Raw genomic sequence first — 18738 nt, forward strand, 5'->3', positions numbered from 1 at the left:
ACAAGTGAGAGTGGGCCCAGAAAGAAGCCAGGAAGAGCAGACTAGTGGTGTTAGCCCTTCTCTCCCCCCTCCTGCTCCTCTTTCCCAATGTCTAGTAACAGAATTGTCAGGCCTCGTGGCATGGCCCTTGAATATCGCTGGTAGTCTTTGCCACCCCTACTTTTCATATATACTTGTGACTAGTAGATTTAGTTTTCTGAGCAGTGAGTATAATATTTCAAGTCTTGAGTTCCTATCAGACAAGGAATAGAACTTCTCAACTCTGCTAGCTGAAAATATGTATCTATTTGTGAATGAGCAGGGTGCTTGAACTAGGTGATCTCCAGAGGTCCCTTCCAACCTCAGACAATCTGTGAATGCATATCTGATTTCACATTGCCAGAAAAATAGATGTTTTAATTTTCTATTCTGTCAATGCTAACACACATAAACTTTCCTTACAAGTATTAATATGTCTTGCTGTAATCTGTTTGCTACTTTACAAAATCCCAGTTCTCTTTGACCAACCTCTCTTTAATTTATGCAAGCTCCCCGAATGGTAATTTTACATTATAAAGTATCTTCTTTGTCCTCATATCAGGTCTCCTGCTCCTTTTTTTCCTACTGATTTTTTTGTAGTATTATCAGTGCTTTTAGTAGTCCTTGACGTGGCTTATTCCCCTTTGTCCTGAGTATCATACAAGCACAATGTAAAGGAATTTACAGAGATCTTGCTTTTTCCGACATATTTCACGTCTTTATGTTAGGAATCACAGTGTTGTTGAATTTTGAATGTCAGATATAGACCTTATTCAAATGGTATGAATTAGTGTTTGTCCTGAAGAATTCAGTTGTCATGGGCATCTAAAATTAGTCTAGTGTATTTTATATAATTTAAACAAAATATTGGAGAAAAGATTATTGACAGCAGCATTTTAAAAGAAGTTAAAGTCAATTTGGCAAGTGAGCATGCTCTGTCTAACTGTTCATGTTCCATATTTCTTATTTGTATGTTTTGATCCATATATGGAAAAAGAAGGGTTTTGTGTACATGTTGGTATATTATTCTGGTAAAAAATCTCTTGCTAACGTCTATGATTCTGAAGATCTCTTTCAGTTTTCTAAGATGTGTAGTACATGTGGTTGATTTGTCTTATTCAGATACTCAGGGTTAAGCTAGTAGCTGGATATGAGGTCAGCAGGGAATCTTTTCCTTGTATCAGAAAAGAACATATAAGAGAGAGAGAGTGTCTTCCTCTGTACCATGGAAAGGTCATTTCCCGGTGTCGCGTGAGAGTGACCAGAGAGAGGCATTAACCTGTGTGTGAACAAGGTGTGAGGATACAGAAGCAGTGCTGGGTTGTGTGGGTAGAACTGGGGATCAGTGTATGTGAATAAAGAATTTGGGATGGGGTCAGAATGGGGTTTCAGTGGGAGTCCAAGAGGTCACAGTTGGATAAATGTGTTGGGCTCAGTTCGAAGTCACTTCACCCCAGAGTGTAGCAACAGCACTCTATGTGAATCTAGCTCACTCCACACTTTCCCTAGCTAATCCTTCCTGTGTGCCTTCTGGAACCCCAGCTTGTTGCCCGATTCCTGAACATTTCCGTTTTCTAGATAGGAACCCTGCTTTCCTGCTTACTCAAGGAACGATTATATGCGAACATATAAAAGGTCCCACAAATCCCTCCCATTTTCTCTTATCTTCTGTTCTACTGTTCTTTCTTCTGCTTTCTGACTATGGGCTTATGCACTGCAGGTGCAGACAGATAAGAAATGAGATGCTGTGGGAGCCATATAATAATGCCCCCCTTCCCAACATTTATTTTATATCTCCTTCAAGGGGAAGGAGGGCACATGTCCCCTAATTTGAAATCTGATGATCAAGGAAGAATTTTGTTATTCTTTTGCCCCTCTTCATGTAGCACTCATTAGAATGTGATGGTTTGTTTTCCACATGATGAAATATGATTTTTTTTGATAATGTTTGTTGTACTAAACAGCAGAAAATTTTTGTACTTTCAGGTTCTAATCCCTTGTGATTTGCAATCTCTCATGATTTATGGCCTTCCTAAAAATTTCCAGTGGATGAGTGTACCTCTTGGTGATAAGTTGAAGCCTACTGACAGGATGCTTGCTTTTTTATTATATTTTGCAGACCCCTCATAAGTTTTTCATGAAGTCCAGAGGGTCTGCAGAAAGATTGAAAACCACTGTCTTAGGGGATCCCCCTAAGCATAATTCTTTTTAACACAGATCTTTTCATAAATCTTAAGCTTTTATTTAAGCTTTTATTTAACTTTTTTTCTTCTTAATATATGATTGTATCCTTATGTCCATGACTAAACTTAGCTAGCCAAAAATATGCTTTCTTTAAATGTTTCAAATTGAGTAGTCAATTAACACATCTTTCAGCACCTGACAATACAAATAACTAATGTAGGAAGATCACTTTAATAATAAAATAAAGCATACATTTTTTTTGCTAGGGCGTACATTTTGGTGGAAAACTATTTTGGTATTTCTTTCTTGGATACATTTTTATAGTGGATGTAGAGCTTACTCTTTAAGTGAGTCACTATTAGTCTTGAAAAATTGACTACTCTTGTTGCCTGTTATATGTCGTTTTAACTTCAAAGGCTGCAGGGGTTCACAGTTACTGAGAGGTAGCAACTTGAAGTTTTGGCACTATCCTTTGCAATGATAACTGTTATACTGAGTCAACTTTTTATTATCATGTCAGTGAAACACCACGCGTCAATACTGTCTGTGAAACAGCATTTGAAGTAATAGCTATTATATCACTTTAAAAAAGAAATCTTGTAAAGATGGATTTTATGATCAGAAGAACAAGAGTCTAAAAATTTGTGTCAGGGATACAGGTAATAAATGTTGTTTATGAATTGTTAGAGGACAAAAATATTTACATTTTTTACAATATGCTGGTCTTAACTTTAGGTACTTTTATCTCTTTCTAAATATCTCATCATAAGCTGGTTATACAGTATTTAAAGACATGAATCATTTCATTTGTCGAAATATTCACTGCATGGTTTAAAAATGGCTACTGCAGGAGAGAAGTAGACATACACTTCTTGTAATAGCTAAACATAAAAATACTTCATCAGAGATAAGAATACAGTTCCAGACTAGTGAAAATTGTTGTATGTTTGGCTGTGCAAGCAGAGTTCTCTACAGAATGATGATCTCATTCCATCTTCTAATACTACAGTTATCTAAAAAGATTTTCATTGCTAAACTTGATTCTGGTGATTTTATAACTTTGTAATATATACTTGTTCAGAAAAGAGGGAATACTAACACTTCAAATTTAATTCATCACTCTTTTTCACTTACATATATAGAAAAATGCATATCTTAAAGTACTTCCATTTCATAACATACTAGTATGCAAAATCCCAAGTATGTTTACTTCTGCCTTGCTATTCTCTTCACTATGCTGATAGAAAGATGTGATCTACTAAATCCTGGAGCCAGATCATACTTTTATATACATGGCTTCAAGCCAGCAGCAGCTTCTACCTGCCCAGCTCAAGCTAAAGTCAAATTAGCGTATTTATTCCTAATTTTTATTCCTAAATTGCTCGGGTACGGCCTTGTGAGTGGCACATTTTTGACCACACTGAAAGTGTGCAGGACTTGGTATTTCACCCCAGGATTGGATCCATAACACTTTAAATTTGGGGATTTCAGAAAATGTACAGGGAACATGGGTGAACAGGAGAAAGCAAGTGTGAAAGGAAGAAACAACTGAAATAAAGAGAAGGAAGTGATATTCCTTTACAGATGGAAAGGAAAGGTGAAAAACAGTGCAATGAGTGTAGAAGAAACAGTAGGGTGAAAGGGGATGAGTCAAGGGGATCAATAACCAGCATTTTTTATTTAGTGCTCAGGCATGTTATGCTTTATGCAGAGATTGAGACTTTAACTTTCTGACCACCTGCTGTGCTGGGCTGTCCTTTACTGTCTGTGCATTTTTGTTTTAGCATCATTACCTCTAAGGAAGACTTTAAATTGACTTTCAGTAGTAACTGCGATCACAAAATGCATTATCCTACCAAAAAGAAGACTGCCCTAGTCATCTGTATTGCTAAGTTAGTTCTTCAAAAAATTGTTGGAAGTCAGAGCTGTTTATTTATATTTATTTATGCTGTTAATGCTAGTCACTAACATTTAGGGTTGGGGGGGCTGTGGCACTTAACAGTGGCAAAAGTTGAATGTAAAACCTAATTGTAATAATTCTGAAATTGAAAATTGGCCTCCACTCTCAAGTACTTGTAAATGTCCATATGGTATTTGGGTCCCTGCAGTCTAGAAAAAGTGTATTTAGCTAATTACTTTCTGTACTCTATGTAGTGAAGTATACATGATTTTCTAAATCAAGAAGAGGTTTATCTTGTCTGCACTTCAGTTTGCCAGAACTTAAATGGAAAATGAGACGGAATGAGAAACTCTACTAAAAATATAAAGCCTAGCTATAATTAATCATTGTTCAGCCGGACTAGGCAAAGTCAATTCATAACCAAATGTAGCTGTAGAACAATAGATTACTTACGTCGGCTTTCATTACAGGTTAGACATCAGTGTACGGATTTCATCCATAAACTGTAATAAAATAAAATAAATTAGGAAATTGGTAAAAAAGGTTTAATGAAGTAATTTGTTTATTTATGTGTTTGGTTTGTGTATGATTGCTCTGATATATATGGTATTATAGAGTGGTAAATATTTAGGGAAAGTATATACACTTTTTTACTGAGCAATAAAGTAATATTTTTATAGGGGCTACAACTGAGCCTCAGGAGTTATCATGCTAAAAAAGTTATTTTTAAATACAGAAATAGGGACCTCCTGTTTTCTTACATTCACTTGGTAGTGTGCATAAAACACCCTAACTATCCACCTGAGCAAGGCTTTAGTGTAACTGAGCCCTGGGCTGATGCACAGCGGAGTGGCGTCCCCCGTAAAACTGCCCCATTACAGGCAGGTGACACAAAGAGTGAAGACAGGTGGAACGGAGAGAACCCTTACGATGCCAATTCACAAGTAGTTTTGGAGAGGTAACATTACTTTTTGGAAGGTAGAACAGCTCTCTATTAATTTGTGCTGATAGAGATACTAGTACAGATGCATAAGAATCATGTTATAAATTGCTGCGTGATAGGGTTCCCTTCCCTGAGCAGTGTCTGCTTCATTGCAGAAAAGCGTCTGGGCAGCAGTCTTTAAGGACACTCAGTGAAGATAAGAAGACTGAAAAGCTGTCCTAGCTGTACTCTTTATGTTCATTCTAAAAGGAAAATGAAATTAAAGCAGACATAACTTTTAGAAGATCTAAATAAAGAGACTTCATGCTGTATTTTATAATTAGTTCTTACTGTTACATTGCCTTGCATTAGTGTTACACTATTTTATGTTACATGGGCCTGTAGTTCTTTAGGTTATGTACATTCTTCAGTGCAAAATCACATTTCAAATGGGCCGATAAATAGATTTTGAAGATACCTTTTTAAATTGCATTGTAACTGACCGTTCTGTGTTGTTTTCATGTAATATGCAATATTAGGATGTTTGTATTTTGACATAGTCATTAAAAACATTGTGTACACAAGACCATTGTATGCCTAGGTCTGCAATGAGGTATGAATTGAACAGTGCCAGGATTATGTTTCTCAGATTTTCTGTACTAACAAGAAAAGCGTGTGCTGTGAACTGTCACTTTGATGTAGCTTGCCAGCTCCCCAGAGCAGTGCCCAGGAAGAAAGCTCACTTTTCCATCCTCTTTTCTAGTTATTTATGCCCTGGTACTGCAGTTCTGTAAGAGCAGAGTCTTGGTTTTGTGTCTGGGCTGGCGGTCTGGTGGACGTGGTGTAAGGAGATTATTATGGCAGTCTTGCTCTGCACCAGAGCTTCCAGCACACAGACTGGACTACATGTGAACTTTAAAATGAGCCCTACACCTATGACTCTTGTATCTAATTATGGTTCATTTAAAATACCCAAAACAATGTAAATACTCATGACTATTTGTAGACATAAGTTTTCAACATTTTTTTCACAACAGTATATGCTATATTTAGTAACAAATTATTGAAATATTAGGAATGGCCACTGTAAGTATCGGATAAATGGGATCTTTCTTGAATCAGAGCTTAATGGATGGAATATATAGAATTCTAGTGATGTCAAGCTCAGATTTTACTTACAGTGAATATGCTTAAAGCGTCAGTAGTACATAGCTAGTCCTAACAGAAGAGAGAACTGTGTTCTGAATCAGACTTATTTGTTCATTGTACTCAGTGTAGTAAACAGAGTTAATGTTCAGTAATAACAAAATATTGTGCAGCACAAACCACTGCATTTTCTATGCAGTTAAAAGCCATTATTAAATTTTCTTTGTTCAGAGTAAAGGAAGTTGAAAGTGTGCTGTTTCTCAAATTATTTTAATCCAAACATTTTATCTGTAAATAAATCCAGTTTAAAGATATGCTACTGGGTACACAAATACCTCACAAACGTCAAGAAATTAATTACATCTCAGATTATGTGATTCAGAGTCTGAGATTCAGACCTTAGCATGGGATGAATCGCCCTCTGGAGGTGCCCATTTCATTCCACTGACTACACAGGAAGCCTGACTTGGATTGACTAGCTCAAACTGCAAGTTAAGTGAGTAAAATCTCATTTTAAGAGAGAAATAACAGAGAATTTCATACTGTAGTAGGGTTTATCTGCAGGCCTCTTTCTTTTAGTTAAGAGTGACATCTTATTCCTCACCTTTATTTGTCGGTGTTCTCTTTGTACCATTTGTGAAATGAACAAGTATAATTGTTACTGTCTCTATTTCCTGTGTATTTCTATTTTTTCCTTGTCCTTTTCGATCTTGTTATCTTATCTTTCCCTGCTTTTTTCCTGACTTTTTTTAGCTACCATCTCTCCTGAAGTTTTTCATTTGCTACCTCTCTAGCCATCCTCCCTCCATGTTGAGAATATTGTCCTAACTTCTGATGTGGAAGATTGCTGACCCTCTGCTTTGATGCTGATAGCAGTATTTTCTGTAAGAGGTATTACTATAGTGAAGAGATAGAAGAAGAATATGGCACTCTTACGAATTTTTAATGTACTTGTATAGTCAAGAGATATTGTTCTGCCTTAATGTAAAGTGAGCTGCTTGCCTAATGAGCTTGTAATTTAAAGATGTTTACAGAAATGTAAAATCAAATGTGAATAATATAAAATCCTTATTAAAGTCATTTCAACTTAAGAAAATATAGCATTAGTCTTTATTTTAAAAATGGACTTGAGACCTACATGGCTCACTTGGAAAAAGTGGGATAGCTTTTAAAAGTTGTGGACTCATTAAAAGGTGAAATTATTTTCCTCTTTCCTATGGTAATATTTTCTTGATTTGTACCTATGCTTAAAGATCTTTTTTCTCCTTCTCTTAAGTGCTTTTCCTTCTCTGTCTTCTCCCCTTTTTATTTAGTTTCTTTTATCAGCCCAGTTTTCCTGTTCCTTCCTGCACTGGACTTTCCTACCTCTCTTGCTTCAGTACTGATCCATTTTTCTCTCTTATGTATATATCTGTTTGTCTAAAATATTGCCTCAAGCATGTTCACATGTATTCAAGAATATATTTACTTCTAAACACTGGATGGATCTGCTATTTTTAGCATTTTCAATAAGCCATATAAGAAACTTAACAATTCAGTGACAGCATTTTAAGCTTTCCATGCTGCATGTTTCTTCGTAATATCAAAGTACCTTGCCTTCTGCATCAATGGCATAATAATTATAACATTAACAGTAACAAACATCCTTGTAAAAATACAGGCTTAAGGAATAAGGTTCAGTGCAGGAATACTAACTTAAACAGAGAATCTGAATGAAAGCAAATGCAATATTGCATTCATAAATGGTATGACAGAAGGTTTTAGATTTTATTTGCAAAAGGATTAAAGAGAAATGATAATGCAAAGAATGCTTTGTATGGATAGTAATATAGGCAGTTAAAGTAAAAATATTAAGACAACTGGAGTGTATAGTCCAGTAATATCAGTAAAAGTAGAAGATTTTTTGCAAATCATGCTTTGCTGTAGCAGAAATCTATAACAGAAGTTAATGTTTTCTGAGGGGTATATACCTACATATTTTATTATCCATACTAGATGTTGTTTAGAGAATCTGAATGCTTTGGGTTTGAGACAGTACTCTAAAAGGAATGTTGAATACAAGATTAAACATAAGTAATGAAGTTCAGAACTTCTCTGTTTAGATATGTTAAATATATGACATGTTAATGATGCTGAAATCTCTTCTGATACTTACTGTAATGATACAATAGTAACTCATTAGAGACTGACTGGAGGAATGCCTAAGAGCATCATTTGTGATGCCCGCAGGTTTTTAACCAGCGCAGTTATAAGCAGGGTTTTGCATAATTTTGAGCCCATCAAAAAAGCTGCTTCCTTGCCAGTTTCATTTACTGAGCATGGAGATGGCATTACACACAAGAAGTAGGAAGCAGAGGAACTTCGGAATCTCTCGAGCAGTTATCTGTATAACGAATTTTTGTATTGTACAGTAGTAGCAGTAAGGGGTTTTTTTTTGTTAGAATGAATCAATGGCAACTAATTTTATCATAAAAAGTGAATCATATGGAAATTATCCATAGAAAGAAAGAGGAGTGTTAAAAACTATGTAAAACCTGTTTATTAGGATTTTCTGAGCTATATCCTCAAATAGTATAAATTGGCATGCGTAAAGTTGTCACTACTGCTTACTGAAGATTTACCTTTCTATTAACTGTATTTTGCAAAAACGGATCCTGAATAGTCCCTTACTTAATGGATAGTTGTATTGATTTTACAGTAGGGTACCTGTGGAATAAGATCTTATTCATTATGAGAAATAATGGACAACATCAGCATATTTTTGTTAAAAGGAGACACATCAAACTGACTTAAATTAGCATGGAAGTATCAACTGGTTTTGAGAGTACCGTATTGATTTGTGTGTTAAGTTATAGAATTATTATTCTTGGTCAATAGTAAAATTAATCTAAAAATTAAAAACGAAGCAGTTGTAGCTTGAAAATATAATGATTTTTACACCAAAGTTTATATATTTTCAGTTTGCTATTTTTGGGTTGTTATATCTCAGTTAAAATAACCAGTTAAGATGACTGTCTTTTAATAGATGAAGAATATTGAGGAAAGCATAGCTGGGAATACTAACAAAACAGGAAGGATTTTTCAACAAGTGGATGCATATAACCATAGGGAAACACTTGCATGAGAAGAATAAAGCTGAATGAATATTTTTGCATTGAGATGTGAAAACATACGTCATCTAGAAAGTCCTGCAGGAAATAATCGTGCAAAATGAGATCTTTCTGTTCATAAACACAGTTTACATATGTGTGGTCCTGAGTGGTGCAGTGCAACTACAAATTCCATGAAATGTTCTTTGATCACATTACAAACAAGGCTGGTTAAGACATAAATAGAATATAACTGTCTGTTCCTACATAAGGAAGATAAGGTGAGGGAAGCAACCACGCTGCATGCAGATCCTGGAATTCGTATGGCTAGCAGAGGCAGAAATAATTTCACAAATGAAAATGGAAGATGCAAAATGCATGAAGAAGATTATGATGAAGGTTTGTTTCATGTGAATTTCTCTAGGATTATGAGGAAGGATTCTGCTATGTATATGAAAACACGTGTGTAAAAAAATGTAGAAGAGGAATTTGAATTACATGCAAGGAATGTGTTTCAAAATAGGCTACAGGAGGATATTTCTGCATAGTACTTAAACCAACTGGAGCAATGAGAGGTAATGCAGCCCTAGATCTGATAGAGATCAGAAAAAGAAAAAATGATTAAAAAATCTAAAATGAAGACCTTATGATTGTACAATACTTCTGGTTTATCAAAGAGATACAGAAAAAGGGTAATCATATTCTGAAAAGCACTGAAAGGAGGGTGAAGAGTTTGAAGAGTTGTAGCAGGAAGCTGGTTTAGCAATAACACTGACTTAAAAGCAAGATTCCCCTAAAATTAAATGCTTGGTGAAGTAAAAAAAAAAAAAAAAGAATAGAGTAGGAGCCGAAAAAAAAAAAAAGGAACTGGACAAAGGAACTTTAAGCTTGTCATCATGCAAAAATAAAATAAAACAAATATAGAAAACTTTGGACCATGTGACGCTAACGGAGAAGGCCTAATTAACATCTTTGTTAATATACTTTTGTTAATATAATCTGAAATATATGAAACTTTTGAAGAAGAAACACAAGAAAACAATTTTTCAAATTTGTTCAACTGTTGACTTTTCTCTTTGTTTCCAGTAGAGTAACACTGACTGAAAGGAAAACTGATACCACTGGCTACAAATCAGATCATTTATCAGAAAAGAGAGCTGAAGAGGCAACAAACAGAAGTGGTAATTAAAAATATAGGAAAGTATCTGAAAGTGTTAATGGCCAGATCCTGTCCTTCTCTTCTGGCCACTCCACGCAGGTAGCACAAAGGAGCCAGAATCCTTCCCTGCTCAGCAGACTGGGAATTCTCCTGTGGGGAAGTCACGGTCCCGTTAAAGCCCTCTCATGTGCCAACAGCCCTCATCCTTAGCCCAGATCTGATAATAGGAGCATACGAAGGTATGTCTAGTCTCCACCAATCTTCAGATGTGTTTATTTCTTAGATGATTAAAGAACAAAAAGGGCTGTAGCCCAGTCATGAGTTCATAGCACACTGCAGCTCGCATTCACATGGGCGACCTTCCCTGGCAAGACTGAGTGGCCTCGTTCATACTGCCTCCCGAGAGCAGTCCCTAACCCATGCTCTTCCCCAGATTTGCTGTGTCTTATCTGAGTGCTTGTTGGCATGGGCCACAAGCACACCAGAGAGTATGCTAACAGTTAAATGCTATGGATTAGCTTGTGGTAGTGCCGAGGCCTGTGCCTGGGCCCTGTTGAGATTACTAACATGGATGCAACCTTATGAACTACATGCAATTGGCAATAATTAGAGCTGTACTGGCCTGCTCTAAATTAAAAGTGCAATGCCATGAAGGCCAAAAATCTAAAGGTAGCTTTCAGACTACCCTTTCCTGAGCATAAATGTCAGGGAATGTATAAATTTGGATCTAATGTATGAGTTTTCTCTCAAATCTGAAAATAAGACAGGAAATCAAAAAAGTCAGAGGAGAAAAATACAAGGTAAAACAGTAGCTATCTAATTGAGAAGTATTTTTAAATGGAAACTGGAAAGCCCATTAGATGAGTGAATATTCTTCTCAAAATAAGCAAGGTTACAATAAATAAGTCAGTATAGAAACATGTGGGTAGATAGATTTTGTTTGTAATTAAAAAGCAGTTGGATTTTGCCTATGTGGACCTCCTTTTCGGATGAAGGTCTAAAATACATTTGCTTATGGTGTTTTATTTTGAGACTCTTGAGAAGGACCTGATGCTGAAGTGGATACACTTTAATATAAAATAGTGATCTCATCCTGTATATTATGGCATAAGTGCTTTACTGAATATTTATACAGATTTCAAAAAGGGATATGCAATAATATCTTGGGATTAATATAATCTCTGTATTACTTGGACAGTTTTCCAGTATGTGATGTAATTATTACTAGGTTCCAGGTCATATTTTGACCTCGTGAGGTCAGCACTTGTTTTCATTATCCTTTCTAATTTAACAGGTTGTAGAAAACTATGTTCAGGATACAGGGGTAGAGGAAATAAAAATATATCAATAGACTACTTTAAAACCTTGGATTAACTGATTAAGTTTGAAGAAAAAAAATCAGAGGGGAAAAATTTTGGAAGTTGGACAGTGTTAGGACACAGTATGTTAGCACTCAGTTGAATATTATGTTTTAAGTTACTCAGACGTAAAGAGAGGAAATAAACTGCTCAAATACAAACTGTATGCAGATTCTGAAAGGCGGTCAGCTCCTCTGGTAGAGCGCTGAGGATGCCTACTTTCTACCTTGCCTTGCAAAATCAGTCCTTGAAATATCAATCTAATAAAATGCAGTCTTTAGGTATCAGGACGCCATTGGGCTTATCAGGAAAAAACGTGTCAGTATTTTTATTTGTATGTTAAATGTTACATTTTAAAAGTATATAAAATTAAGGAACTAATGAGTTACTAGAGCTGTTATATCTAGTGCTGTTATAACCGTATGTAGAATGCTCAAGGCATTTTGTTATGAAGAGTCAGGTGCAGGTAACTAAAAAGAACATTGATAAACACAAAAACAGGTAACGACTCTCTTAAAAAGCTACTGAATTTGCTAAATTTATGTAATCTACAAACAAAGTGATTTAGGATGGTTAAAGTTACTTGGTATATATAGGATATAAAAGAAAGAAAGAAATTGGGCAAAATTTTAGAATGCCGTAGATGAAAAGGAAAACGGCCAGAAGCTGAGAAGGAGAGTTTGGGAGTAGGTGTTTGGAAACAATTCTTAAAAAGAAATGATTCTTAATGGAACACCGGGAAGCGAGTAGACCATCATAATAGCCATTTAGCAATAAATTCACTTTTAGGTTAAGTAACATAATATATTTGGAGAAGTAGTCCTGCAGAAATGCAGACAGCTTCTGTGGAGGAACTAACCAGCCTTTTCTGGCTTTACTGTATTGCCATCAACCATATGTGCAACACAGTGGGGAGCTATGTTGAGAAAAACTCAATTCTACAACATGAATGTATGATTTCTGACTTGCTTTGGCTTCAGTAGAGCTGTTCTTGCAAATAATAGAAAGTATAAAATACATCAGAAAAGGTGGGAGAGTGTAAATGAAAAATATAAGGAAAACAGAGAAAAAGCAAAGCAAATCTCTCAGACAGATTACATATCTAGTTGAAAATATGTTCTTTCTAATAATGCTGAACTTGTGATTTGGAAAAACAAAAGCATTACATAAAATTCTAATGCTATGATCCCCTCGAGTGTAGTTCCAAAAAATGGCATGAAACTAAAAAAAATTTGAATTTGTCCACTTCTCTCTAAATACATTATATATTCTAAACCTAAAGGCTGAATTACCGGAACTGATAGTTCCTCTTTTTAGAGAAAAAGCAGTCATTTTAAGACTTCTGTGAAAAAAAGATTCTGAAAAGTGGCATGGCAGATAATGTGGGTACAATTGTCTGCTAGAGAAGTGTTCTTAAACTGCTTTTCTCTTCATGGTAGGTACATTGTGCGCCCATCACTCCTGCTTAAATAATCCCCTGTTGGCCTGAGCCTCTCTGGAAAGTTTCCCGAGGAAATGGGGGGACGCCGTTTTTGGGAGCCGCTGGAAGCCAAGTTGGAGATAGAGCTGGGAGGAGGTGGCTGCATCAGAAATTTGGCTGAACCCTAGAGGAATTGCAAAAGGCTTTTCCTGAGGCGGGGAATAGGCAGCTCAGAGAGCAAGGGCAGAAGGAGCATAAGGCTGCTGGGAGCCATTGAGCCAATCTGCTCATTTAGTATATTGAGATCACGCCTAAATATCAAAGGATTTGCATGTTTTGTAGATGGACAGATTAACTAGCTTACAAAACGCAACTACTAAATTTCAGGAATTCATTATGAAACTAGCCTATGAATAAACTATATGAATATTAAAAAGCAAAACCAAACTGTAGAAACCACTTCTTAGAAGAACTTTCATATGTGACTGTGGTATAGTTGCATGGTCTGTGCAAGTGAAGTAGAGCAAAGCAGAAAATCTGGGCTAGATGTCATAAACCACTGCCCAGTTTTTCACTTTTTTTTCCAAGGAAATAATCTGGAGATTCCTGGGATAAACTGTCTTCGGTTAAAAAAAAGTACTTAAAAAAGAGACTTCTCTAAAGGCAGGCATCTGGAAATAAATGTGAAGAAAGACAGCCACGGCAGCATTTAAAGCACTTCTTTGATCTGTTATTATCTTACATCCTTTGTTTTACTTTTCTTGGTCCAGAATATTTCTGCTTTATTCAGACAAAACTCATATTGAAAACAATGCAGAAAGTGACATCCTTTCACCACAAACTAATAATTGTGTAATCATCAAAAAGGGACACCAAAATGTACTTGAATTAGCAACATTTTCTACCTTATTTTCTATTTTGAGACAATAATATTTTGAGATACAGGCTTTGAGTCAAATCTTACTTCTATTCTAGCTTGATTTTCTAAGAAAGCTAAATTTATGCAATCATATTGCCTACAAGTTCCTCCATCTATCTGCTTATTTATTAAGGATATTGTAATTCTATTTTTCAGCTGTTAAACCTAAAAATAAAAGTTACAGTGTTGCTAAATAGAAGGCAAAGAAGATCTCTCTTTTAACCAGTACTTTGAAGGAAAGGGAAGAAGTGAGAAGAAAACTAGTAAACTATTCTACCTTTAAAGAAAATTAAATGTCATTACTGATTTCCAAGAAAGTTACTGAAGAAATTGGCAGATATGCTTTGTCTCAAGGCTCTGCAGGGTCTAGTGCTGTACACTACCACAAAATCCCAAATAACATTATCTATTTTTAAAGATGAAGCAAAATTAAAGAACACTTATGCAAAATGACCAGATTAAAAATCAGTGAATAAAAATTGTTGCATCTCAATGTTAAAATAAAATCTAGGAAAGGACAATGATTCTGATGTCCAGTTAAAGGTGAATCCACAGGAGAGTGTGTGAGTGAAAAGGTTTTTGGAAAGCAAGATTTAGAAGGCAAGTTTTGAAAGAGCTGGATTTGTTTAGTCTAGAGAGGAGAAGATTGAGGAAAAATAATCTAGTATATAAGGATTATTATGAGGAAGATGGTCATCAGTTGTTTTTTGTACCCAGTTGTGGAAGGATGAGAAAAACCTATCTTAATTTATAATGAGGAAGAATAGGGTACACATTTGGAAAATTCTTCTAACTAGCAGGAGAGTTAAACACTGGAACCAGGCTATGTAGAGATGGTGGGGAACCTTCCTCACTGGCAGTTAAGAGCAGATCAGACAAAGAGTTTCTGTCATCACATTGCTGTTGCATCTCTCTCCTTTCCTAATTCTGTTTGCTCTGCTGAACACAACAAATAAACTGGAATTTAAAGAAGAAATTTGAAAAATAAATTCTGGAATGTGGAGATGAAAGTGGGTAATCTGAACACATGATAAATCAGCAAAAAATGCAGGTGTCACTTTTGAGTCAGTAGATTTATGCTTGTATTTTGTATGCCTTTATGTATTTTGATTTTCATTAATTTTGATTTTGAAGTTCATGAATACTAATTTTTACTTGCAGATCATAAACAAGGGTAAAGCGTTTTACCTGGTCAAGCAAGCAGTACCATCACTCTGTTTATGCTACTTGGTCCCCTGAACATGAAGCTGGTTTCATCATTGTCAATACACTAATTCCTTGGCTTCTAATTCTATCTAGCACGTGCTTTCCAGGTATGTTCAGCTTTGTTGATATTATGGGGAAATTTGCTGCATTCAGAACACATGTAATTCCTATTAAGGCTCATATAGGTAACTAGAGTTTATTATTTGACAGAATATCTGAAAAAGCTTGTGATTCCTAAATAAAAACAGAACTTTGATGATCAGTCTTACTTTCTATGGTTCGGAGTAACAGCCTGTTTTTACTGTGATAAGGAAATTCTGTTAGTAATAAAAAAGAAACCTAAGTGTATTATCTATATTGTGATAATGGAACCCTTAAGTGAAATCAGTTAGTGATACTAAAAGTGTCATTTATATTTGGGCTCCAAATCTCAAGATATTTTATTTTCCTACACTCAGAAACAGTATTAAAATGTACGTATGGTTCGTGTTACCAGCATCCATGGTCTTGATTCTAATGAGAATCATTCATATATGTGCTTTTGTTGGAGCATAAAATATGTGACATAAAAGAGCAAGTATATTGACGGAACAAAGATCTTTTGCCTAAGTTGTCGATTCTGAATACTAACATGTCTGTTCTTTCTATGAAATTCAATTAGAAGGAAAATGAGAAGAACGTTTAATTACTGTGATAAATAGCTAAAATGTATATCTGTTAACTACTTAGTGACTGATGTTTATTTTTCAGTGCTTGTTCTTATATTTGGTCTGTGACAGGAAGGGCTGTGAGCATTTGAAGATGGGCATTTTATTGCACCTTCTTCTTCCAAATCATGTTAGAAATGTTTCAATTATTAGAAGCAGCTGAATTAGAAATGTGAATACTATGCAGAGAATCAAGTGATTTTCACTCACTCAACTTCCCAAAGAGGAGGATTTTAATAAGGGAAATAGCACCCCTTCACTTTTGTACATCTGTCTTGCTATCTTGGTATATAAGAACCCAAGAGTTCCAGTATAACTTTCCTGCTCAATACTGCAAATGAAACATCTAGATTTACCAAGATTTTTTTTTTTAATTTAGGAGACATTTACTGTGTTTATTTGAGAATATACTTAGAAGAAGACCACTGAAGTCTTTAAACTTTTATGATACAAACCTGTCTGGAGAAAGATTATAATTCAATTTACTATGTTTAATTTTGAGACTCTTATTTGCCAACAATAATTGAATGCATTATAACTTTGCTACAAAGTATACTGTATGTTAAAATTTCCACGGGATCATGGAGTAAGAATAGGAATCACATACCAATACACTTTTATACCAATATAATTTATATAGAGAAGAAAAACAGTATATTGCTTAGAGAAGCTTTTGGAGGAACACGTATAGCAAGTAACTTCAGAATGCTTAATTCACACTTCTTTACAAGGATAGGAAAATATAATTCTTGGATAGAAATAACATACTGTTTTATACAGCTGTCTGAAAGAAGTTGAGTGACTTAACTTCCCATGAAAGTGAAAGAAGTAGCTTATGGTCCTAGGTATTTCTTGAACAGAGAATAATGGTTCTAAATTGTGAGATGCCTTAATGAATTGAACAAACTGAGAAAAATGCTAAACTAGTATAGCTCCTTTTTCTTATAATTGAAACCTAAAGTCTATTTTTACTTGGCAGAACTTGTTCTTCAACATTTGTATTAATTTCATAATTTTTATAAGTTGAATATCCACATTTATATTTATCGTTCGAAGTTATAAATACAAACTATATTTTCAGCTTTCCCATTTAATTTTTTTTTAATTGAACAGTTTAAAAATAATTTTCTGCTGACTAAAGGAAATGAACCAGAGGGGGTTTATCAGCATGAAAAACCCAGTTTCTATGGCTGTCTTCTAGGGCCCAATGCAACTAACGTGGAAATCAACCCCCAGTAAGGTGCCTATTAATCTGGTTTGGGTAGTACGCTATCCGCACAGGTATAAAGATAATAAAATAGAATGATCTGACCCCCATTTTCAAAGATGACAATGAATTTAGTTGTCATTTAATACTTTTGAAAATATTACTTACAGATTAAGGACATTCAGAAACAATAAGAAATAATTAAGGGACTGTTAGGATATGTATGCTGTTTGGATAACTGATTATGTGGGGTAAACAGCAATATACAAGCAGACTGGAAAAATGTGATAATATATAAGGTTGGTAGGAGTATCTATAATTAGAAGGCATAGGATAGAATTTGGAAAACACAGTGTGCTGTGATTCTGAGGTATTCTATTCTAACAGATTTAATAATGCTTTAAAGTGGTAGTAATTCCATTATTTAAAAATAGCTCAAGTTAGACTGGACAAATCTGTAGAAACTGTAGTTTATAAAAACAGTCCTATGGTTGGATATAGGTCAGAAAGTATAAGCATTAGCATCTCAGAGTTTGGAAGTTTTAAAGCCAATCTTGAGAAATAAGTAGGAGAATGTCTGAATTCAGAAGATATTCTCTCTGGAATTTTAGAGGTTGTATTTATGTGTAGTTTTGGGCTCTCCATACTAATACGGTGATATACAGCAACAGTATAAATAGGAGGTTGTTTTCTTAATGTAGCTTGTGCATGTGTTCAGCCCCACAGTTGATAACTCAGTTTTCCATCTAGGTTGGCCAAAGCTCAAAGAGTTATTTTAATTGCCCAATTTTTATAAAGTGCATGAATAACTCATCTGGGATGCTTTTGGCTTCTTCTTTGAGTGCTTATGTAGATGGATTTCATTGCTGGTATACATGTGCCCTGTGAGTACAAGGACAAATTATTTGGACAAGCAGAGTCCATTAGGTGGTATCGGTAGACTACCACTTGAGGCACCTTCATGTCCTCTATCCTAAGGGCATTAAATAGTGAAGTGAGTACAAACATTCCTGATTCCAATCTTTCCATCACACCACAGAGATGGAAATAATGCAGTAGATGTACTACGTGATTTATTTAACTTTATATATCATAGCATAATTAATTTAATGTAGTCACTTCTGTCTCCCTATGACCATTAGAAAAACATGGTTTGAATTAACATACTAGACACATCTCTTTATATAGGGATAAGACAGTTGTAAGTTACTGAGATTTAAGATTTTCCAGGTTTGAGTCTTCAAAACCTATTTGTGACAATACTCTTCTTGGAAAGAGACATGTCCCATAGTAACATTTCCTTTTTCCAAGAGGAAACATATAGTGGAGAAAACAGGGAGAAGACCTTCCTTGGACAGAAGTCAATTTATATCTAAATTCCACAAGGAAAGCTATAGTTATGCTTTAAGACAGTGTACCTTACTCAGTGTCCTAAAAGCTGAGATTCTGAGCTTTTGGGCCAAATCCATTGCAATGGTCTGCTTATATTGACAGGAAAGTCCA

General features: G+C 35.1%; 1 long non-coding RNA gene across 2 annotated transcripts in view; it reads right to left on the reverse strand.

The window, feature by feature from the left end:
• LOC112988128 (uncharacterized) overlaps positions 1 to 18738 on the reverse strand; it is a 90383-nt gene that overhangs the window by 58003 nt on the left and 13642 nt on the right. For both annotated transcript variants that reach the window (XR_010387255.1, XR_010387257.1), the window contains exon 2: positions 4556 to 4605. This is a non-coding gene — a long non-coding RNA (uncharacterized LOC112988128). The remainder of the gene's footprint in view (positions 1 to 4555; positions 4606 to 18738) is intronic.

The sequence above is a fragment of the Dromaius novaehollandiae genome, chromosome 1, assembly GCF_036370855.1.
Source record: "Dromaius novaehollandiae isolate bDroNov1 chromosome 1, bDroNov1.hap1, whole genome shotgun sequence".
Taxonomy (NCBI): Eukaryota; Metazoa; Chordata; class Aves; order Casuariiformes; family Dromaiidae; genus Dromaius; species Dromaius novaehollandiae.